This window comes from Carassius carassius, chromosome 7 (assembly GCF_963082965.1).
Source record: "Carassius carassius chromosome 7, fCarCar2.1, whole genome shotgun sequence".
Taxonomy (NCBI): domain Eukaryota; kingdom Metazoa; phylum Chordata; class Actinopteri; order Cypriniformes; family Cyprinidae; genus Carassius; species Carassius carassius.
The window spans coordinates 3,379,527-3,389,773 of record NC_081761.1 but is presented as its reverse complement, the minus strand read 5'-3'; positions in this window follow the sequence as shown (position 1 = coordinate 3,389,773).

Here is a 10,247-nt window from a genome sequence, read left to right as displayed (position 1 = left end):
CATTCATATTCCTCAGATTGTCCTGGAAAATTGTTTTAATTAGTATATTTTTGGTGAATTAGCAGTTTTGCAATGATAGAGAAATGAGTGTAACAAAGAGACACCAAAAAGACCCCTCTTCAGGAGCTGCAGGCTGTTTTATGTGCGAAAACACGACTAATTTGTTTTCGTCTCAAATCCCTTTAGATTTCATTGGGCTAAACTAACTGAAGCAAAGAGAATTAGAAAGGAAAGCCTGATGCTGACGTCAACGCGGCAATGCTGTTCTCATTTCGCGAGAGCTAAATATAATTTAATGTAGGTCAGCATGAGTTTGGAGATTTGTCTTTCACCTAAAACTTGTGGATGAATGTTTTTTCTTTCATGAGACCTCGTCTACCTCTTTCTGTCAAAGCAAAAGACACCAAATTAAATGAATGCAAATGTGTAATTCTCTTAAAAGGACACCACAAATCTTTGACTGTTTTCTCAAGGGCGTATTATGTTGCTGTGATTTATCTGTTACTTAATATGACATTTTAACAGCTTGTGTGAATAATCCAACATGTTATTTACTGTTCTGTCCCATGCAATTGCAGTATCTCCTCTTGTATGATATGTGTGGAAATGCGATCTCATTATTTGTAAGCATCCAAAACCCTACATATAAAACTTTATAGATGTATCCTTCGAGATCCATACAATGTTAAATGTATGCAATTAATAGGTGGATTTATCATATTCCTAAAATTAAACGAGATAGTCACACTTATTTAGCACTGCACACTTTGCTCACACATATAAACAAATGCAAATGAGATCACCCTCATTTCACGAGTTCACCCTTGCATCGAATCTGAAAGCAAATAGTAAGCATATTTTGGCGTGCTTTCCTGGGGGAGGGGTCCAGGCCCGGAACATAGCCCAAACCCAAAGAACTCCCCTATGCCTAATTTGGGATAAAAATAGAATAGAAGTGAGGAATTGGGGTGGAGGAGGGATGCCGAAAAACTTTCATAGGACAGGAGGTAGGAATGCTGCATATATATATATATATATATATACTTGTTGTGCTAGTTAAGATGGTTAGCTAAACGAGATGCACCTGTGCTAAATTGGATGATTATCTGATAATGCTCTTCCCGAACCTTGTTAATAAAACCTTGTCATATAGTGTGTCTGATGTAACCCTATGTTTTTATATGTGATTTGATCCTGTAGCATTATAAAATATATTCAGGGTTCAACAGACCACTATTGTATTTCCTTATCAGCATTGGTGCCTGTGACACCCTGATGGGTTTTGTGTTGGTTTAGACTTCATGCTGTATTTATTACTTTTTTATTTTTTTATTTGTTTGTTTACAGAACTGCACCTAGCGATAGGCAGCCACAGTAACCCTGTCGTTTGATAAATGGCAAGTGTTGCATTACCGACTCCCTGCATCCCAGCCCTTGTGATGTCTGGCCAAAAAAGTTATAAAAATAAAAATAAAAATACCACAGGTTGATGTATCACTCCTTGAGTGTTTCAAGCCGTTTAATAACAGGCCTTATATCATAGTCACAGAGTAACCAAAATTCACATTGAGTGAACTTGCCAGGGAATAATGTGTAAACATGTTTTCTGATGTCATGTACTGTATGTATGTTGTTGATTGATGAACTTATACTGTATCTGCAATTTTCCAGCACTGGGTGTATGTAATGCTAAGGTCTTGAGTTTATTACACGGGAACATTTAAATGTTACATTTAAATGCACTATAAGTCACTTTAAGGAAAAGCTCCCATTGCATGCTGTTATGTAAAAAGACAGACTGTAAGGATCCAACTGTACGGTCTGATTCAGTTTGTACTTGATCAGTGATTGTGAGTAACTGGAGTGCAAACAATTAGGTTTTTAGTTTTAGATTATTTTCCATTTTCATACCCTCATCATACAGTTTATGTTGTAAAAAAACATAGTAAATAGTGTTATATAATATATTACACTCACAATTATAAAAGATCCTATCTGTTAGCTTTTGCTTTTATATAATATCAAAATTAAGTAAACGCAGGAGTGACTTTTATATCGTTGCACTTATTGGCCTTGTGAAATGTTGCCCTGATTTTTGTCTCACTGTGCAAGGAAAAATAACTATTCTTCTTCTGCTTCTTTATTAAACAAAATGTTGGAAATATATATTTTTTTCTCTAAAAAAATATGTAATTATTTTAATTGTTAATCAGTTATTTTTTTTCTTTTTTACTAACAAAATACAGTTACTTCATGACAAGATTCTTAAGGAAGTGCCATTATTATTAGGAGGAAAAACAGCAGCACAAACTTAAAATTTTATGAATTCCGTTTTGTGGTTGTAACATGTTTTAAATTGAATCAATTGTGTGGATTATATAATATATCATTCTTCTTTTTATTCTTCCTCTTTTGTCTCTGTTGTTGAAATGTCAGCGTGCACCTACTGTAAGCATTACTATTCCAACATGCACATGTTTTGCATTACATTTTTGTATTGTATTTATTTATTTATATTTGTATTTTTATTTCACTGCATTTTTGTCAAGATATTGCATGCAATTCTCCTTATATTGATGTATTGTCATTTCTGGAGGCTTCCAATGTACGATGTACTTTGCCTAAAAATAGCTTCTGGCTCCAATTTCCTATTCTGCACAGACATGTGCAGATACACACAGTTATATGCACATATCATGCTGGATTGAAACATAATCTCCCATACATAACAATGTGATTTCATGCGTGACTCATGCCCATTATATGGAGATGGTTTCCTATGGCAGATACAGAGCTGACATTTTTGCCTATTGTAATTTCTTCATTCTTTCTTTCGCAATGCTCAAAAAGAAATGGTTTTGTTTATGTTTCTCAGCTGAAGCTCTATTTGCTGTATAATTCATCCTGTGTGATTTTGTTTTTCTGGTCGTTTTGTCTTGCCCTGCTTTTGCTGTCTCTAGCAGAAAGTGCAGCAAAGAGCTACAACAACGATCCAAATTGAGGCTCTCAAAACTAAACAGGGTACATGAGATAGCATGACTAATGAAGTGCTGGTGAAGAGACACTGTAATTTCCTGCTCTTGTGTTGTCGATGTTGTCTTAATGAAGATGCTACGTGAAAGACAAAGCAAAAGATATATAATAATAAAAAAAAAAAAAAATATATATATATATATATATATATATATATATATATATATATAAATGCTTGGCTTGTTTCAAGCTTGTGCAAATGGAAACGGAAAATAAGTAATTCTAGAAAAATTTATGGACATTTCCTTCAACCCTAAAATGTAACACAATGCAACATGTCATTTAAAATACAGGTAAAACCTGTGAAAAATTAATACTGAAAATTATTTCATATTAACACAGTACAGTACTATTACTATTACTACTATTGCAGGAACTATATGTTAACATCTGTACAGTACATTCTGTTCTTAAACAATAGATAGATAGATATATAGATAGATAGATATATAGATAGATAGATAGATAGATAGATAGATAGATAGATAGATAGATAGATAGATAGATAGATATCTGTGTGTATATATTGTATACTAAAATGTTTGATCAGTACCGCAGTAATGCTGTCTGTTACCATAAATGCTGTACACAATGTGCTATAAAATCTTTGCTTTCAATCTTCCAGCAACATTTAATTTAAACTATGGTGATGTTATAATTCATGAGCAATTACCTTAAACTAATGATTTCAATTCCCTCTAGGAACACCCAGGTGAATGAATATTGAATTAATAAAATAGTGCACTGGGTTTCTAGATTTATTAAACTGAGTCAGAATCATACTATTAATCTGTACAAGCTGCTTTAATAGAAGTGTATACTAGTAGCACTAGGGCACAAGATGAGCTTGTCCAGCATTTGTCAGCACGGATTTAAGCATTACTATTCAAAAACTGTAGTGTGCAGCAAATATTATTACGTTAGGCATATTAACCGCACTTTATGCTCATCACACATTTCCGTTTTTCTTGAAAATGTTTTCAGAAGGGTCTCAGGTTTATGTACTGTCTTCTTAATGGCTCTATGGGAATGTGGGGCAACAGAAATGGATAATTATACTCATTTAGAGTGCCTCTGATCCCCAGGCCTTCTCTGAAGCCCGACAATCATGTTTTTCCCCTCCTTGAACCTCAGCGCACTAAGCGCTAAAGTCCTTCCTCTGCTTGTCTGTCAACATGGATGCTTCGCAGACGCCTCACCCTAATCCTGCCAATCACAGCTACAGCGCTGAACTCACCCTGTTTAGCTGATCGCAGGCTTGCATCCGCTCAAATCATACCGTCAGCTTCTAGGACTTAGGGAGGCCTTCAAGTTTAAAGGACGTCAAGCACCAGCCTTCTCCAAATAATTTGCTTTTTCACGCCAATCCATGACCAACTTCCCCTGCTCAAATCCAAATCTGAAGGACAACCTCAGCCGAAAATCTAAATAATGTCACTCTTTACTCATCCTCATTTCATTCCATACAATTTATAGTAATATTATAGTATATTTTATAGTTATTTTAGTTCAGAACATTAAAAAAGTCACTGACAGCTCTGTGTGAGGAACAGATGAAAATATTAACTGCTTTTCACTTATTTTTCAAATGACTTTTCTGCTTTTGTGATAAATATTAGTATACTGGAATCAGTAAAAAAATATTGATTGATTAATTGATTGATTTTGCAAGACATTAATACTGTTATTAATCGAAGGGATTCATATTTGACCACTTTAATGCATTAATGTTTATATTTAAATAAATGCTGTCCTTCTTAACTTTCTATTCAACAAAGAATCCTGAAGAAATGTAAGACATTTCCATAAATATATTAGGCAGCAAAAACATTTTTCAGTATTAAAAATAAGAATTTTTTTTTTTGAGCAGCAAATCAGCAAATTAGAATGATTTCTGAAGGATCATGTGAAGCTAAAGACTGGAGTAAAATGCTGGAAATCCAGCTTTGATCAAAGGGATACATGACATATTACAATATATTCAAGTAGAATTGTTTTTTTTTTTTTTTTTTTTTTGCATTTATTCATTATTATTTAAAAACAAAACCATTTACCAAGCCATTATTTATTTATTTTTGCAAATGTGATTTTAAAGATTTAGCGATTAGTGGAATTTGTGTTGTTTAAATACATGTATTAAATTCAGAAGACTTGGAGAAGTATCATATGCCTTACTGTCATGGTGCTTTTTGTTGCTCCTTTGTGTTGTGTGGAAAATACAACAGCTTAAGCTCTTTTTTTTTTTTTTTTTTTGGAATGACATGAAGGTGAATGAATAATGACAAATAACTCATTTTTCGGGAGAGCTAACTTAATTACATGTACATCATACCTGATTGCAAAAGCAAGGTCACAGGTTTGCAGACAGATAAAGCTCTATGGCCATTTTATTTATTTATTAATTTTTTGCATAATTCTTAGTCAATCTGTGTCGGTCCCCCACATATCTGTGTGTTCCCAACTGCGAGAACATTATGTAACTGTCACTCCTTGCTGCATGAGTAATTATACATACTCTGTGATTTTGATAGGGAATGGCAAGGGCTCTTGTTTTAAATTACATGAGAAGTAAGAATTTTACAAAGCTTATTCATTGACACTGTTTTATGGTAAATAGATCAAAGATATGATGAGTAGGACAATACATCTCGTCAGAGTGCCGTGATTGTTCTTGTCCTCAGATGATTTTTCTGTTTGCTTTCATGAAGGTTGGTTTAACTTTTCTGTATTACCTTGCAGTGTCGTATTTCTGTCAAATGTTTTAGAATGCTAACATCATCTTTCGTATGAATTCTAGGTGTGATCTTCGCAAAAACCTGTTGGGTTTATTGCTGTCAGAAGACAGAGGACCAGAGGACCTTTCATGATGTATAATTTATAAACCACTGGCCTCCACAGTAAGCATACTTGAGCAGGTCCAATGTTAGAAAAATGATTCAGTTATTGTAGGTATTCTTCAGCAAGTTTATCATTTATTCATCAAGGCATCCATGCAGCTATAAGATTCCTTATAAACCAAAAAGCATGGTTCTTTCATGCTAAGTTTGTCTTGATAAACTGAAGAATCTATTTTCGTATTGACTGGTACATCTGGTTTTTAAACATTTTCTATATTTAAGTGCAAAAACCTGCACTTTATCCAGACACATTGTGTAGTCTATAAGACTTTAAAGTCCGTATAAGAAAGCAGCTTCACAACCAAAAATCACAGTAGAGGCCAAAGTTGATGCTGATTAGACCTGTGAAGGATAAGAGAAGGAACAAGTGAACACATGAGAAAAAAAGGAAAGAGGATTAAGAGTTGGGACATTAAAGGTACTTTCACATGACCCATCAAGAGTCCAGGCAGACAGTGTTTGTTATAGCTACGGTCATTATTCAAACTCTACAGCCCTTCACAGACAGAACGAAGCTTAGCTCCAATCCCCAAGGGCTTCCTGGTCGAGGCGAGGATTGATTCATACTTGTTTTTGGTCCATTTAATTACCCTTCTTCCTACTGAAGATCTCTGCACTTCCTTTTTTTCCCACTACACAATGTTCATTCAAGCCTGATGGATGGCTCTCTTTGCCACTAACCGGATGTAGTTATTCACTGAGCATCATTAGATTTATTTTACAAACTTATTTTTTATGCAACTAGAGGCTCACTGGTAAAATTGTGCCTCTTAAACCACCGATAAATATAGCACAATTCACAAGTTTCCAGCTGAAATCAACACTAGTTATAGTAAAACACCAATTACTTTGTATTCCTTTTTCACACTAATTATGATTATGAGCTGATTATTAATTAATAAAGAATATTTTCACATGCTTCTGTTATCACCTCAAACTACACCTCAAAACCATAGTGCATGATTTATAAACTGATACATACGAAGGGCTGAGTGATGATAAAAGAGATAAATACTTAAGAAACTTGTTAAAAAAAAAACATTGTATGGTTGCTTCAGAAAATTTGTTTTTATCTCACGTTTGATGACGTTTTGATATTTAAGAATTTCAAGCTTTACACGCAGCGCTGCTCATCAATGTCAGTTCCAAAACAGTGGACCAATCAGAAGACCCTGGAGGTAGGGCAAGTGTTGCGAGATTTTGTTTACAGTAGCAGTTTGACAACAACAATGCTGAGGAGGCTTAAAAACCAGTCCTGATCGCTGTCTCGCAATTTTAAACCCCTTAACCCTTTAGTGCCACTCAGCAGATATTTAATTTCCAAAGTGCTGCAACACATATAACAAGCATTGAAATAAAACGTTTCCATGAATGTCACAATCATCTGTTTTGAATAAAAATAACGGGAAAGTATCACAAAAAAAGCAATAATATTATCTTCCAGAAATATCCCCACAGTGCGTTTTTCAAATAAGCCTGGGTGGTTCTTTAATTTAGCAAATAATGTTTCAATTTACAATTCCATCGAGAAATCCATAGGAGATCTTTGTTAAGGTGGGAACTCAATTAATCTTCAACAGATTACAAAAGCATACAGACTCTCTTTTGCACACACAAAAAAAGAAAATCCTAACAAAATCCATCTGGTGCAACATTTGGCCAACCAGCCTCTCCATTAAATGAGTTGCTTTCCCGTAGGAAAGAAAAATCACGAAAGAGATCTTGTTTGATATCTCAATTGTTTCTCCTAGACAGCCATAAGACTGCGAGCCTCCAGAGAAAAAAAAAAAAAAAAAAAAAAAAAAATATATATATATATATATATATATATATATATATAATCACACTTACAATTGCACACACTGTCTTCCTATATACAAAGCTACCACTTCTTTAAGATTTTAGTAGGCCTGTATAAGAGATTTCCTTATATATTAAATATGCTACTATTAATTTTATAGCTCTACGCTATATGCAATCTATTCTCATTTCAGGAGTTCATCTGAGGGAGGAAAAAACATTAATGAGAACTAAATCTCCTGAGCTATGAAAACGTGCAATTTTCCTCTGGGTTGTATTTCATGCCTTTTGATTTGAAGGAGATAAGCTTTAGTCATGTAGCAATTATTGTATGAGCCACGGACACGAGACTGTATGTTAGCTGCTGCTGAAAATATCTGCTGGTGTTAATGAATGCACATTCATCTGATGGCTGCTACTCTCAGTAAAGCCGGTGGGAAGGCTAGCCAGCCTGCTAATGGATTGAAATTCCACATCCAGCTATTCCAACTAAAACAAGTGGCGCTCACGGAGGCCAAGGCTTGGCAGGCGGCGTTGTGTGGCATAAACAAAAAAGTGACTGACTAATGTTCCCTCCTTGTCAAAAGGCCATCACTCACTCTCAAAGGAATGATTGATTGTACCCTTTCCAGTGACTGATGTTGACAGCAGTAGAATCATAAAAATGAGTCGAGATGCTTTTCTAAATGAGCGTGATAAATGAAGGTGTACCAGAGCATTTGCCACCGAGTGATTATCTGTTATGCTAATTTTCCTGAAGAACAACTTGGAATTGGAATTTGGCTTTAAATAACTGATATACAGTGTAAATACAACAGATTTGATTAATTGGTTGATTTAACAACCTGTTTGAGGTAAAAGAATCAAACCTTTACACACATATTTGCGAAAGTAAAATGCAGCTGCTCAAATAGAAAGAACAAACTGGGCCACAGTTATAAGAATTTACCGAATGTGATTCACTGAAATTGCATAAGAATTCCCATAAGATTTGATTGCTGCATGCTGCTGTGATAACATAGTTATTTATTTGTGTCATTTTATGTTGATTTACCAGTCTAATTTGCATTTGTATATGTCGGATTGAATTCAAATACTACAGTGTTGCACAAACAATTCTTTAGTAGTTTTGAAATCCAGTTGTGAATCAGAAATAACCTTCTCCATCACAGTGCAATGAGACTCAATGAATTAAAATGAAATGAGTTATGCGGGTTGTTTGCCAGGTGTTTAAATGTATGAGTCATGCCGTCACATTCATTCATCACCTGGTTGTGTTATATGACACAGGTAACTTGTTATTTCATTTTCAAGAGAAGATTGTTTGTATCTGATTACATATTGTAATACACGGAGAGCAAAATAATGCTTTTTTATGAAAATAAACTCCTCTTGTTTATGCTGTCAGGAAGGATGACAAGCGAAACACAACATCCTGGCAGGTTTAAAGGATGAGATCAGTGGGAAGAGCATGTACCACTCATGTTCTGGGCTTAATGTCACCATGGACAAAAGAACTCCCTTAGAGGCTCTTACCCATTCAGTAGAGCTTGCCAAGAAAGCCAGCAATATTGCAGAATAAATCATGAGCGTATTTGGTCATTCCTTTTCTGCAGTACTTTATCTTATGAACCTTTGGAAAAATTAATCAAAATGATAGGTTGATACTAGTATAGTGATTTCTGTGATTGTATCAAATGGGATGGTATTTTTAGAGTGGAACAAACTGACTGATTCCAAGGTTCTGATGCTTTGCTGTTGTTTTCCCTTTCAAAAAATAACGTCATTTCCTGGAGGATGATGTCACTAAAGAAATAGTTCACCAAAAATGGTTCACTCGCAGGCCATCCAAGATGTAGATGGGTTTGTTTCTTCAGTGGGCACAGATTTGGAAAAATGTAGCATTCTATCGTTTGCTCACCAATGTATCCAATGCAGTGTATGGTTGCCAAACAGTCAAAACAGCTGCTAAAAACATCACAGTGATTGATATGTAAGCCATAAGTCTATGATCCATAATAACTGACCTTCAGTAAAAAAAAAAAAAACACTCTTGTAAACAGTGCTTTCTTCTGTTTCAGACGAGATAACTCTTTCAATGGAGAAGGTTACATTATGGATAGAGGACTCACATTTTAGCCCTGAACCAATGGTCTGAATTCACTTCTTGATGGATTTGTTTATTACAAACACACAGCTTTTCACTTCACAAGATTTTAACTGATGGACTGGAGTGGTGTGGTTTACTTGTGGATTATTGTGATGTTTTTATCAGCTGTTCTGGCGGCACCCATTCACTGAAGATGATCCATTGGTGAGCAAGTTACAGTGTATGTAATGCTATAATAATGTAATAGCAAATTTTCACTTTTTTGGTGAACTATTCACTGCATTAACTAAAAGGATTTCATTATAACAAGATGGAAAGTGCAGATTAAGATTCAGGTTAATGAAAAAACAAACAAACAAACAAAAAACTATATTTCCATGTTTTGTTTGAAATATTTTTCGAACAAA